The sequence below is a fragment of the Crotalus tigris genome, unplaced genomic scaffold (genome assembly GCF_016545835.1).
Source record: "Crotalus tigris isolate CLP2741 ecotype Arizona unplaced genomic scaffold, ASM1654583v1 scf7180000020062.1902635, whole genome shotgun sequence".
NCBI lineage: Eukaryota > Metazoa > Chordata > Lepidosauria > Squamata > Viperidae > Crotalus > Crotalus tigris.
The window spans coordinates 1,721,852-1,734,104 of NW_024097841.1; the positions used below are offsets into that span (position 1 = coordinate 1,721,852).

A 12,253-nucleotide genomic window follows, 5' to 3' on the forward strand; every position below is an offset into this window, starting at 1 on the left:
ACCAGAATATAAACTAACAGCACTCTTTACTGGCACTGATGATGTTACCTAGTTAGGGTAAGGAAACACCTGCAAGAAAACAAGCAAGCTCAGAGAGCACCAGGGACCTCTTACAGACATAATATTTAGCAGGATTTGATAGGCAGTATCCAGTATCAAAACATGACAGACAATGTGGGAGGATGTTTAGCATTTGACAATTCATTGAATGTTCAATAGCTGCTAAAATCAAAACAGTCTGGAGAGGTACTTGCTTTTCAGAGGTCCAGGTGAAAAGAATTTACATTGAGAGAGAGAGAGAGAGAGAGAGAGAGAGAGAGAGAGAGAGAGAGTTTTGAGGCAAGAAACATCGGGATAGGAGAGAGGCTTAAGCCTGACATGCAAGCAAACAAGGAAAAGCCACAATCGCCCCCTTTTGGAAGGAGATCATAGAACCATGGGCTGGAAGGGACCTTGGAGATCTTCTACTCCAAGGTCATGGCGGGAGATCTTATATCATCCCTGACAAATGGTTGTCCAATCTTTTCTTGAAAACCTCCAGTAATGGTGAACCCACAACCAATGAGAAATGATAAAACGAGAAGTCCTAGTCTGCCCCCAGGGGTGGCCAAACCCCACTGCTTTGTGCCATCCTCCTCCTGTTTGCACTTTTCATTGAGTCTTTTCCTAAAAATGTTGCTCACCAGCCTTACGGGATACATTTTGTGAACTCCTTGGAGCAATTGACCAGTTTTCTGAATAAATGAATTCATGTAAGTGTCAGACCTGCCAGCACTGAAACCTCTAAATCAGTGGTGGCAAACCTATGGCACGGGTGCCAGAGGTGGCACTCGGAGGCCTCTTTGTAGGCACACATGCCGTTGCCCCGGCCTAGCCTCCCCCCACGACCCCCTCCTCTCCAGCAGTCCCCCTGAAGGAGAGTCGCCCCTGAAAGTGGACCATGCGAAGCAGCGCAGCCAAAGACATGGCAGCAAGGCAGCATAGACAAGATTCTGACCTCACACCCCATCGTGCCCAGTTGATGCTGCAGGGCGTGGGCAGAGGGTGTGGCCACCATAGCGCTGCTCAGCTGTCTGGGCGATCTGTGGCAGGCCCTGGAGGCGGTGAGTGGCCCTGCGGGCAGGTGGGATGGGGGATGGGGAGGCAGAGCGGGGCTGGGGCAGTGGGTGGAGTGGGAGCGGGGGCAGTTTTGGGCACTCGGTCTCTAAAAGGTTCGCCATTATTGCTCTAAATAGAGGTGATCCTTGGTTCCATTTGTTGAGAAAGGCATAGTTTTATTAGAAGTCAAACGTATTGCGTAACCAGAACTGAGAATTGCAGTCCAAAATCCCTAAGTTCAACTTTTTCCTTCCTTAACTGCCTCCATTGCTGACACCCCTTCCATGACCAATCAGGTTCAAGCATGATGTTTTTAGAACAGTCCCTATAAGCATAGGTTGGTATGCAACTGCCTTCTTCTCCCAGCCGGGTGACCTTGAAGCAGCATCTCAGGGAGATACAGAAGTACTTTTGCTTTCCCCCAAGCATGGTAGACTGTCACAAGCAGGCGTATGGGGGTAGCTGAAAGCAAGCAGCTTTCTCGACCTTGACAATTTTAAGGCATGTGGACTTCAACTCCCAGAATTCCACAGCCAGCATTGCTGGCTGTGGAATTCTGGGAGTTGAAGTCCACATGCCTTAAAATTGTCAAGGTTGAAAAACACAGAGGTATAGCATGATTTTCTCCCCCTAGTGAAGGATCTGTTGATTCTGCTATCACAGCGGTTCTCAACCTATGGGTCGCGACCCCATTTGGGGTCGATCGACCATTTCTCGGGGGTTGCCAAACAAGGTGATCCGCCATTTTTCCCCCTTGGGGGGCACCGCCGCGCATGCACGCCGCGCGTGGGGCCGCCGCCGCGCGTGGGGCCGCCGCCGCGCATGGGGCCGCCGCCGTGCATGGGCAGCATTGTGCCGCGCATGGGAGCACCGCCGCGCATGCTTATTCTGTTTTCTAAATGCTGAACGTGGACCATATTCTTAGAACCCCATCCCAAAATCACAAGGCCCTTTCATCTAGAATATTGTTACAGTTTCTTTACTGCCTGCCTCTTGTGGTATTCCTAAGGGTTTCTGAAGAACTGAAGGATGTATTCTTTGAATATGGGCATGTGAACAGCAGTAGATCCTTAGGTTGATGCCACTAATTTAATTTAACTTGCTATATAAGCAGAGAAAGGGCAATGTCCCACTAACTCACTTGCCTTTATTCTACAGTCACCTTCAGTGTCCTACATCAATAATTGAAAACGCTTCTGGTCTTCTCTTGGACTTGCACTGGGGAACACAACCTTGGGAGGAGAGGAACCAGCAAAACAGCTTGTGACAAAACAGGAAAATGATGCTGAAATCATCTTAAAAGGTAAGCAGAAGGGAAGTTTGTTTCCTGCTGGAACGGCTGGGCAAGAGTGGTCGGTGAAGTGAGGAAAAGTCCATCCTCAAAGTTGGTGGGAACCTTTGCTCAGCAAAACCCACCCACCCTCTGGGAAGTGGGGAGTCAGGATTTCTCCAGCACCCTCTCCCTTTCTTTGGAGCGATTGGGATGGGTTGCACATTTGGGTCTGCATTGTGCTTGCCCACTCCTGCCTCCAGAACTGGGAGACTGTCATTGGAAGGAATGACTTGATTGTACAACTGGAGATTTTGCCCCTGTCCTAGAAGTGGCTGTTCTCGTTAGGAGTATGAACAGCATTGCGCTTTGTGCTCAGAGGAAACATGAACCAACAGTAGCAACAAAGGCCGTTTAATTTGGATTGTCTAGTTTGAATCAATTTTCTGAGCTGATAGACTTGAGGGCAATTACCTTTTGCAAAAAGGCACCATCCAGATAGTCCCAAGGCTGCTTTTCCCAAAAGGCGACTGGGCGTTCTTGAGGTTTTTTTTCTTTGAAAACGTTTCGCTTCTCATCCAAGAAACTGAAGAACCTCTTTGGATGAGAAGAGAAATATTTTCAAGGGACAAAAAACTCAAGAAAGTCCAGTCGCCTTTTAGAAAAAGCACCTTTGGGACAACCGTGACCTGGCTGGTGGAGAATCTCCACAGACATAAAGACAATCAAGTACATTTTGGCCTTTCCTTAGGAGGGTCTTGTGAATGCTCAGATTTGGTCTTCTCCAGCTGCCTGTTTAGGTGTCTCAACATGTCAGATTGTTGAGAAACAAAAAGGTTGTTTTTCTTCTTGCAGAACTTGACCAGTTGGAATTTCCTGCAGAGTTTGAGGGAAAAACTGTTTTCAGAACAAAGCAGAACTTGTCTGCCCAAATCTATGTTCTCCTTCCACCTTGGGAGATAGTCATACATTGCCTGCTCTTCCCAAGTGGAGGAGCTTTCAAGATACAGAACATTTTTCTCCCTTTGGCCTGCAGCTTGCTTGGTTAGCAATTTGTGTTGAATTGTACTATTTGCGTTTAAGATGCAGCCGATCCTTCCCCCCCCCCCCTGGTTTCCAGCTGTTCTTTCTTATTACCAGCCATCCTGAATTTTTGAAAGGAGCTATTAAATGCTTTTAAGGATAGTGAAATCTCTCTTGAATTTTCCCCGTATTTTTATTTTTGTATCCTTGGGTAAATGTTGTGCAGATTTTGGTCAGTATTGCTTTGATACAGCTTTGTTTGTGCCCATATGTCCCTTTGCAGTATTTATTGGTTTCAGCTGCTTCTATATTCATCCTGCCAGATCTGCTTACCTTGCTTTGGCAACATGTGCTGGTTGATGCTCGGTGTTTTGGCCAATGTTTCTGGCTTTGTCAAATATTAAGAGCTTTTTTGGAGGGGGTAACATTGTCTCATGAATGGATTGGAGTTGAGAGGCCTCTTTAATTTTTGTTCCTAAGCTGGAAAGGATGAACTAATAAAGCTGAGAAGTCAAGATGTGATTAGCAAAGAAATATAATTAATGAATTGACCCTCTTCTGGTGTGCCATCTGCAGCGTGGATTTTGATACCAAAATATTGTTTTTGTATCTTTGCACGGCATTCTGTTCTACTTATTGTGATGGAAGGAGGAAAATCAAGCGCTCGCTCCCTGGGATTCTATAAATTCAGGCATGAGAGGATATCTCTGCTGTTGCTGGGCAAATAGGCACTTTTCACTTGATGTACTCGGAGCTACAGCAGCCAGTTGTACTTTTTAGTGTGTTTGATTGTAAACTACTCAGGGAGCTCCAGATATTCAACAGTTAAAAAAATAATAAGTTTGGATAAACCAGTTGATTGGAGTTAGCTAAATGGCTGATCATCATCATTCTAGCCATGGTGTATCCACTGCAGGAGGAAGGCCTCTTCTGCATGTTTCCAACCAAGCCGGTCCTGGGCTTTCTTTTGCCAATTGGTCCCACCATACTTGCGGATGTCGTTGTTCCATCTTGTTTTAGGTCTCCTTCATGGATGCTTTTGATCAATTGGGACCCGTTCTATGGCTGCCTTGGTCCACCTGCCCCCCATTTTTCTTGCTATGTGACCAGTTCATTCCCTTTTCAATGCTTTTACTGTTCCGATGGCCTCATATACTTCCGTTTGTTCTCTAATCCACGCGCAGATCTTTCTATCTTGTCCTGTGATGCCGAGCATGTATCTTTCCATGGCTCTTTGCGCCACTCGTAGCTTTTGTATCGATTGTGGGGTTAGCGTTTGAAAGTATATTGAAAGAAGGGCTGATTATTGGGTAATAAACTTTTGATGGTGCATATAAGATAATCAAAAGGGGGCACGATGGCTCGACGGTTAAAGACGCTGAGCTTGTCAGCTGGAAAACTGACAACCCAGGTTTGAGAACAGAGTTCTGTGCCACAGGGTTTGCTCCCGCTCCTTGTCCCAGATCCTGCCCATCTAGCAGTTCGAAAGCATCCAACTGGGAGTAGATTAACAGGAACCACTTCGGTGGGAAGGTAACAGCATCCCGTGCTCTTCTGTGTATAGTCATGCTGGCCACGTGACCACAGATAATGTCTTTCTTTGGACAATGCTGGCTCCCTCAGCTAAGAAACGGACATGAGCACCACCTCTAGAATCGGACACCACTGGACAGGGGAAACCTTTACCTTGCTCTTTACCTTTATAGGATAGTTCTTAACTTAGAAACGTAATTGGGACTGGAAATACAGTTGTAAATCATTACGGTAATAACTTGAGGCATCTATATCAGAGGTCCCCAGCCTTTTGGGCACCAGGGACCGGTTCCGTAGAGAGAGGTTTTTCCACGGACTGGAGAGTGCGTGGTTTTGTGTGCTGCCTGCATCCCATGGATGGGGCTTTCCTTGTTTGTGCAGACTAGTTGCTGGCATGCTGCAGCCCGCTACCGGTCCACGGACCGGGAATTGGGGACCCCTGATCTATATGACCGGAAGTAATTTTATGGCCTTACTTTCACTTTCCGTACCAGCAAAAAAAAAAACAAAAGAATCAGAGTCAACTAAAAAGAAAAATTTAAAATAAAATACTAAACTAAAAAAAAAATCCTTTAAACTGCTCTGTCCGCTTTAAAAATTACTCACCAGAACACTTTAAGCGCGGAGCTGGTAGCGGCGTTTCCTTTTGTCTCCGAAGAGGCAAAAACAGCTGGGAGGCAGAGAAAGCAGGAACTCAGAGGGAACGCTCTTTCTGTCTCCTCAAAAGAAAAATCCAGAGGGGGCTAAGAGGTTCTACCTCTATTCTTGCAATCTCTGCCCCTTCCCTTCGCCCAGGAAGGGGATTCCGAGCCGTGGGCCAGCTGATTTTCACTGCACACCGCGGATCTAACGCCGTCCCAGGAGGACGGCTACAAGGTAGCCGCCATCAACGTCGCTCCCCGGCGGAAGCTCCCCTTTTTTCATGGCAGCCAATAGGTAAATGCTGTGGTCGTTAAGTGAACTGATTCATTTGAATGGGCATTTCTTGTCAGAAACCGGCAAAATACATTGCGAATCAGAGTCACTGGGACTGCCCAGTGCAGCAACCAGTCCACAAGCTGACCCAACTGCAGTGTGGCCTTTTGACAGCAGGGGGCGCAGTGTGACCATTTACAATGGTCATAAAGCCCCTGTTCTGAGGCTGTTATAACTTTGAAGGGTAATAACCAAGTCGTAAGTTGAGAACTACCTGTAGTTAACTTGCAGATTCTCGTTTGTTTGTTCCCAATGTTTACATCCTGTCCGAATCTGCAAGTAACAATAAGATAAAACATGACATGCCAAAATGCACATAAATAGTCCTGTTCAGGGGTCTCCCCTCCTTGCGAGGTTCATAGACTGCGGAGGCTGTGGAGGAGGCAACAGGTCTTCTCAGTGGTGGCCCCCACTCTTTGGAATACCCTTCCTCCAAGGTCTGCATGGCCTCAACTTTGCTTGTGTTTCACAAACATGTTAGAGCCATATTGTCTGCACATGCTTCTGGCCACTATCCGTCCTTGGAGACCTTTGCGTATGGATTGCTAACTTCTTTGTGGGGGGGGGGCAGGTGGAATTTAGCATTTTTTTAGTGGAAACAGACAGACAGGCAATCTGGGCTGAGCATTTGTAGACAGAGGGTACTAGCAACAAGATAGTGCTTCAGCAGCAGCCTTGGGTGCTTGCTACAGTGCACTTCCACTGCAACATCCAGTGAACTAATCTTAGATTAACAGCTACCATCAGAGCCATGCTTGGGGGTGGGGGGGAAGAATGGTTACAGAGGTTTTAAGTAAAACAGGCCTTGCTCCTTGAGCTAGGAATCAAAAAGTGCTGCTTTTAAGGTTTAAAATGCAAAGAATGGCTCACTTGGGCTCTTATACAGCTGCCACAAGCCACAGCTGGTGAGCTCAACCACGTTGATTGCACACACTCAGAAACCCTCCTATTGTACTCACTGTCCATGTGCCAATTAAACTTGCTTTGAAATCTGCTTGTTTCCAACAAAAGGCATTTGCATTCAGGGCTGAAGTGTCCTTTTTCCAGAGCTATATTTTCTGAAGCCTTCTGGCTGAATGGAGACTTCAGAATAGCCTGCTCTGTTCCACCCCCTCCCACTTCCTCCCCATGCCCCCCAAAACATGAACACTTCTTAGTTTTTTTTTTAAAAAAAATAACTTTGTTGATTTTCAAAAGCAGAACATTAAAATGATAAACAGACAAAAGGAGGGTTGAGAAAGAAGATCAAGGAAGAAAGAAGATAGGAGTGCAAAAAGAAAAGAAAAAAGCAAGAAGGATAGAAAATGAATGAATGAATGAATGAATGAATATATGTATCTATGTATCTCAGGATAATGTTGCAGGAGCCAGTCTGGGTCAATCACTGGGACCAAAGGTTTTGTATTCCGAACTTTCGGACGTGTGCTGGAGCCCATCCTCAGAAAACGTCTCTCTAGCAGAGTGTGTGCAGCTATTAAGATTGTTGGACGAGCAGGCACAAAAACAGCCAGGGAAGTGATGGAAGCCTGGGAAACTGACCCCTCGTCAATCAGCAGGACTGCTGACTTACCACCAGCCTATCAAGCACTTAGAAGGTGAGGGCTGGGCTGCACAAGCAAATGATAGCCAGTGACTTAAAGGCCAGCCACCAACACACCCCAATCAACATCTAAAAAGCCACATACAACAGACACTATAAATATCGCACACAGAACAGCATGCACTCTGCTAGAGAGAAGTTCCCTGAAGATGGGGCTCCAGCACACGTCCGAAAGCTCAGAAGACTAAACCTGGTGAGTGACCCAGATTGGATCCTGCAGAAAAAGAATGACTTCTGGCTTTCTTTGTTACAGATATGAATTTTAAAACTTCATCTAACTCTTACTCTAAGGTTAACGTTTGTCTACACCAGGGGTAGGCAACCTTGGCTCTTCTATGACTGGTGGACTTCAACTCCCAGAATTCCTGAGCCAACATGGCTCAGCTTGGAAACCTCTCCCTTTCCCCTCAGCATGGCTGGCTCAGGAATTCTGGGAGTTGAAATCCACCAGTCATAAAAGAGCCAAGGTTGCCTACCCCTGGTCTACACTATTTTTATAATCCCATATTAATTCCAATCTTTAGATCCCAAAATTACCTTGTCCTTTCTTTCAATGCCTTGCTAAAAATCCAAAAATCTTTCCCAAATAGAAATAGAATTAGCCAACGTTTTTTTCTTTAATCAAAGCTGTCAATTTTACCAGCTTCACCAAATGGTTGTAAGTCAAGGACTACCCATACTCATGGAACCCAGCTATTGTTTTTTAAAAATTGATTTACCCATAAATGTCCTTCAATATATCTAGAGAATCTCTTAACTATGAACAGAGTACCGAGACTTCACTTCTATAAGATCCACCCCAAGTTATATTTCTGGAGTCACTCTGACTTCAAATAGCTCCAGTGTCTCTGGTTAAAGATTTAGCTCAATGTGGATAATGTAAACCAGGAGGGGGATAACTTCAGCTTTCTTGCTGACAAGTGGCTTCCCCTCCCCTTTTTGTCTGGTGATGGTAGAAGGTTATGGGTTGGATTAGCGAGACCAGTCTCCCCCCCCTTTCTCTCTTTCTCTCTCTCTTTCTCTCTCTCTCTCTTTCTTTTTCTCTTTCTTTCTTTTCTTTCTTTCTCTCTTTCTCCCTTTTTCTCTCTCTTTCTCTCTTTCTTTCTCTCTCTCTGTTTTTCTCTCTCTCTCTCTCTCTCTCTCTCTCTCTCTCTCTCTCTCTCTCCCCCTCTCCCTCCCTTTGTCTTTCTCTCTCTCAGTTCAACCCACCTCACAGCATTGTTTGGAGAAAATAGGAAGCGAGAACATTATGTACAAACTGTTACCTTGAGTTGCACAAAATGAAGATGGGAAACAAATCTAACACACGATTAGCTGTTTACAATCTGGATGGAAATACCAATAGTCCTCGACTTACGGAAGTTCATCTTTGAAGTTACAACGCCAGAGGAAAAAGTGACTTATGACCGTTTTTCACACTTACAACCGTTGTAGCATTCCCTTGGTCATGTGATCAAAATTCAGACACTTGGCACCTGGCTCCTATTTACGACAGTCGCAGTGTTCCCGGGGTGTCACGTGATCTTCTTTTGCGACCTTCTGACAAAGTCCATGGGGAAGGCAGGTTCACTTAACAACCCTGTTACTCCCTTATCAACTGCAGTGATTCACTTAACAACCGTGGCAAGAAAGGTTAAAAAATGAGGCAAAACTCACTTAACAAATGTCTCAGTTAGCAACAGAATTTTTGTACTCATAAGTTGAGGACCACCTATAGGAAATTCCTGATGGAATGGAATTAGGCAGTTCTATAGGAACCTTGATTCTTCTCACTGAAATGTGGTGGGAAAGCCTTGCCGTGATGGATTGTGCCTACAAAGGGGGATGTGGTATGATGGACTTTAGTGAAGTGGTGCTTCCCAAGAAGGAGGGGGGACGAGGCAAAAGGCAGCCCAGCCCAGAGGAAAAGAGTCAGGAACCTTGGTGGCGCAGGGGTTAGGATTCTGTATTGCAGGCTAACTCTGCCCACTGCCAGGAGTTTGATCCTAACCGGCTCAAGATTGACTCAGCCTTCCATCCTTCCGAGGTTGGTAAAATGGGGACCCAGATTGTTGGGGGGCAATAGGCTGATCCTGCAAACCACTTAGAGAGGGCTCTGAAGCAGTAAGTGCTGCTGCTATGTGCTGGAGCCATTCCCTAGAATCTCTCAGCCTATATTTGTTGGGGTGAGAGTAGTGAAGGTTTAATCTGGCAAGATTCCGTCTATTGGTGTGAGCAGATACAGATTTGGCTGTATTTTTCTCTGTTGTTCTTGGGGCAGGCCAGGCAGTTGTTGAAATTTAGAGAGAACCAAAGTTTGGAGAACACCTGTGAACCACTAGTGACGTGGTTGATTCGGTTGTACAGCCACCCGGCTTCCGTATTATCAATTGACCAGAAAAGTTCAGCTCCCATCTGCTAGTTCTATAACACCAAATGATTTGGCTCTTTCTGTGGAACCTCTGACATGAAAAGATCTGACTTCACTACCTTGAGCGCTGTTAGGTTCAATTACTCATTTGACTGACACCGGGGGACTCTATCTTTAATAGGGCTAGTGCAACGGTGCGGAGAATTTCTCCTTCTAGCAATTCTGCTTCCGTTTGATAAAAGAGAATTTGCTTTTCAGAATTTTTTTTCAAAGGAGAATATCATTTTGGCAATGTGGTTCAGTTCTCATCTGGCGCATTGAGTTATGGGGGTGCTTCTCCTGCTTTAACACTTCCTTCAAATGGCATTCTCAAGGCATCGTTTCATTGACAGTAAAGAGGAGCACGGCGGCTTGAGTAGTTGGGACACTGGGCAGGAGGTTAGCAAGCCCACGTTTGAGACCCAGGAGCTGCCGTGGGGAAGGGTGGAGCTCCTGTCCCTCACTCCAGCTCCTGCTGGGGACATGAAAGATAAAGATAACCTTTATTGTCGTTTTTTACTGTGGGCATACTGGCACACATTAAAACTGAAATTCTGTTGCCTGCTCTCAAAAGTGTACACATATATAACTCACATATAGACATGCTACATACATACATGCATACATATATATATATATATATGTAGGTCTTTGGTTGTTCGGGTTTTCTCCCGTGTAAAATTGGAAGTGTCTTGGCGAAGCACGAAGCTGAAAACACCAGCCTGAAGATGACGAATGGGACTTCGTCGAAACGTCGCCAAGACAATTCCAATTTTACGCGGGAGAAAACCCGAACAACCAAAGACCTACATACAAACACCAGCGAAAACCTCAGAAAACATATATATATATATAATACATAGTGGAAAGAGGAAACTTGAGAGTTCACGAGGTCAATACTGTACAGAACAAAACTGTGACTGAATCTGGATGTCCATCTTCGGATACCACGGAGCCCTCTCCTCCCGGAAGGTAACAAGGAAAACAGGTCATGAAGAGGATGTGTTGTGTCCCAGATAATCTTGCAGACCCTGCTTCAAGCAATGCTTCTATGCCATGTCCTAGATGGGAGGGAGGGAGCTGCCAATGATCTGTCCTGCCGTCCTTTACCACTTTCTGCACCGCCTTCCTGTCTGAAGGAGCCCTCAACTGGGTGTCCTGTGGGCAATGGTGACATCACTGACTAATCCTTTCAATCGAGAAGCACCTCGGTGCTCTGACTCAATTGCAAAAAAAAAAAAAAATCAACTAGTGAAGCCAGTCAGGGCATGGCTGGCTGGGGAATTCTGGGTGATGAAGTCCAGATGTTTTAAGTTGCCAAAGTTGGGAAAACCCATTGCCAGCAATAGGGGGTGGAAGCTAGGATGAAAAATGGGGCATTGTGGAAATATGGGTGCTGCTTCCATTTCTTTGAATCTCATTTTTGCAGACCCTGCGAGAGTTTTGTTGAAATGTCTTAAGCCTCTTCTAGGCTTTTCAAACTTTTCTTGTGTTTCCTTCTCACAATGAGGAACTAAATTTTTCGTGAGAAAAGTCAGAGGTTCCATCTCTGCCATCTCCAGGAAAGAACTGAGGTGAGGACCCCAAATCTGAAAACTGCATTCATTTAGCTTAGAGAGCACTGAGAGCAAGAAATGGAATAGAAGAGAGCTGGAAGGGATTATGGAGGTCTCCTGCTGAAGCAGGAGAACCTCTACCTATACCATGTCAGTTAAGTGGCTGTCCAGTCTTTTCTTAAAAACCTCCAGTGATGGAGCCCCCACGATTTCTGAAGGCAAGCTGTTCCACTAGTTAATTGTCCTCCCTGTTGGGAAATTTCTCCTCAATTCCAGGTTGCTTCTCTCTTTGATCAGCTTCCAACCATTGTTTCTTGTCCTGCCCTCTGGTGCTTTGGAGAATAATTTGACCCCCTCTTCTTTGTGGTAGCCCCTCAAATACTGAAATACTGCTATCATGTCTCCCCTGTTTCTTCTTTTCTTTAGACTAGCCAAACCCAAGACCTGCAGCCGTTCTTTTAGTCTTCCAGGCCTTCGATCATCTTAGTTGCTCTTCTATGAACTTTTTCCAAGGTCTCAACATCTTTTTTGTAGTATAGTGACCAAAATTGGTGGCAGTATTCCAGGAGCGGTCTTACTAGGGTTTTATAAAGTGGTAGTAATACTTTGCGTGATCTTGATTCTATGCCTCTGCTTAAACAACCCATGGCTGTATTAGCGTTTTTGGCTGCTGCTGCACATGACTGGCTCATATTCATAATGTAAAAGCTTTCTGCATTACTTTTGGTATGTGCTAAAAAAAACACCTTCAGTGTATTTGCTTATTAATTGCTGGCCTTCAGATTTAGGCAAGAATTGAAGACCTTCAC

The 12,253-nt window shown here is 45.5% G+C and overlaps 1 protein-coding gene across 3 annotated transcripts in view; it reads left to right on the top strand.

The window, feature by feature from the left end:
• Positions 1-12,253, top strand: part of NEXMIF (neurite extension and migration factor) — a 202,073-nt gene that overhangs the window by 112,299 nt on the left and 77,521 nt on the right. For 2 of the 3 annotated variants that reach the window (XM_039365376.1, XM_039365377.1), the window contains exon 2: positions 2,257-2,401. The exons of the other annotated variant lie outside the window; for it this stretch is intronic. The gene's annotated coding sequence lies outside the window, so the exon portion shown is untranslated. The remainder of the gene's footprint in view (positions 1-2,256; positions 2,402-12,253) is intronic. 3 annotated transcript variants of the gene reach the window in all.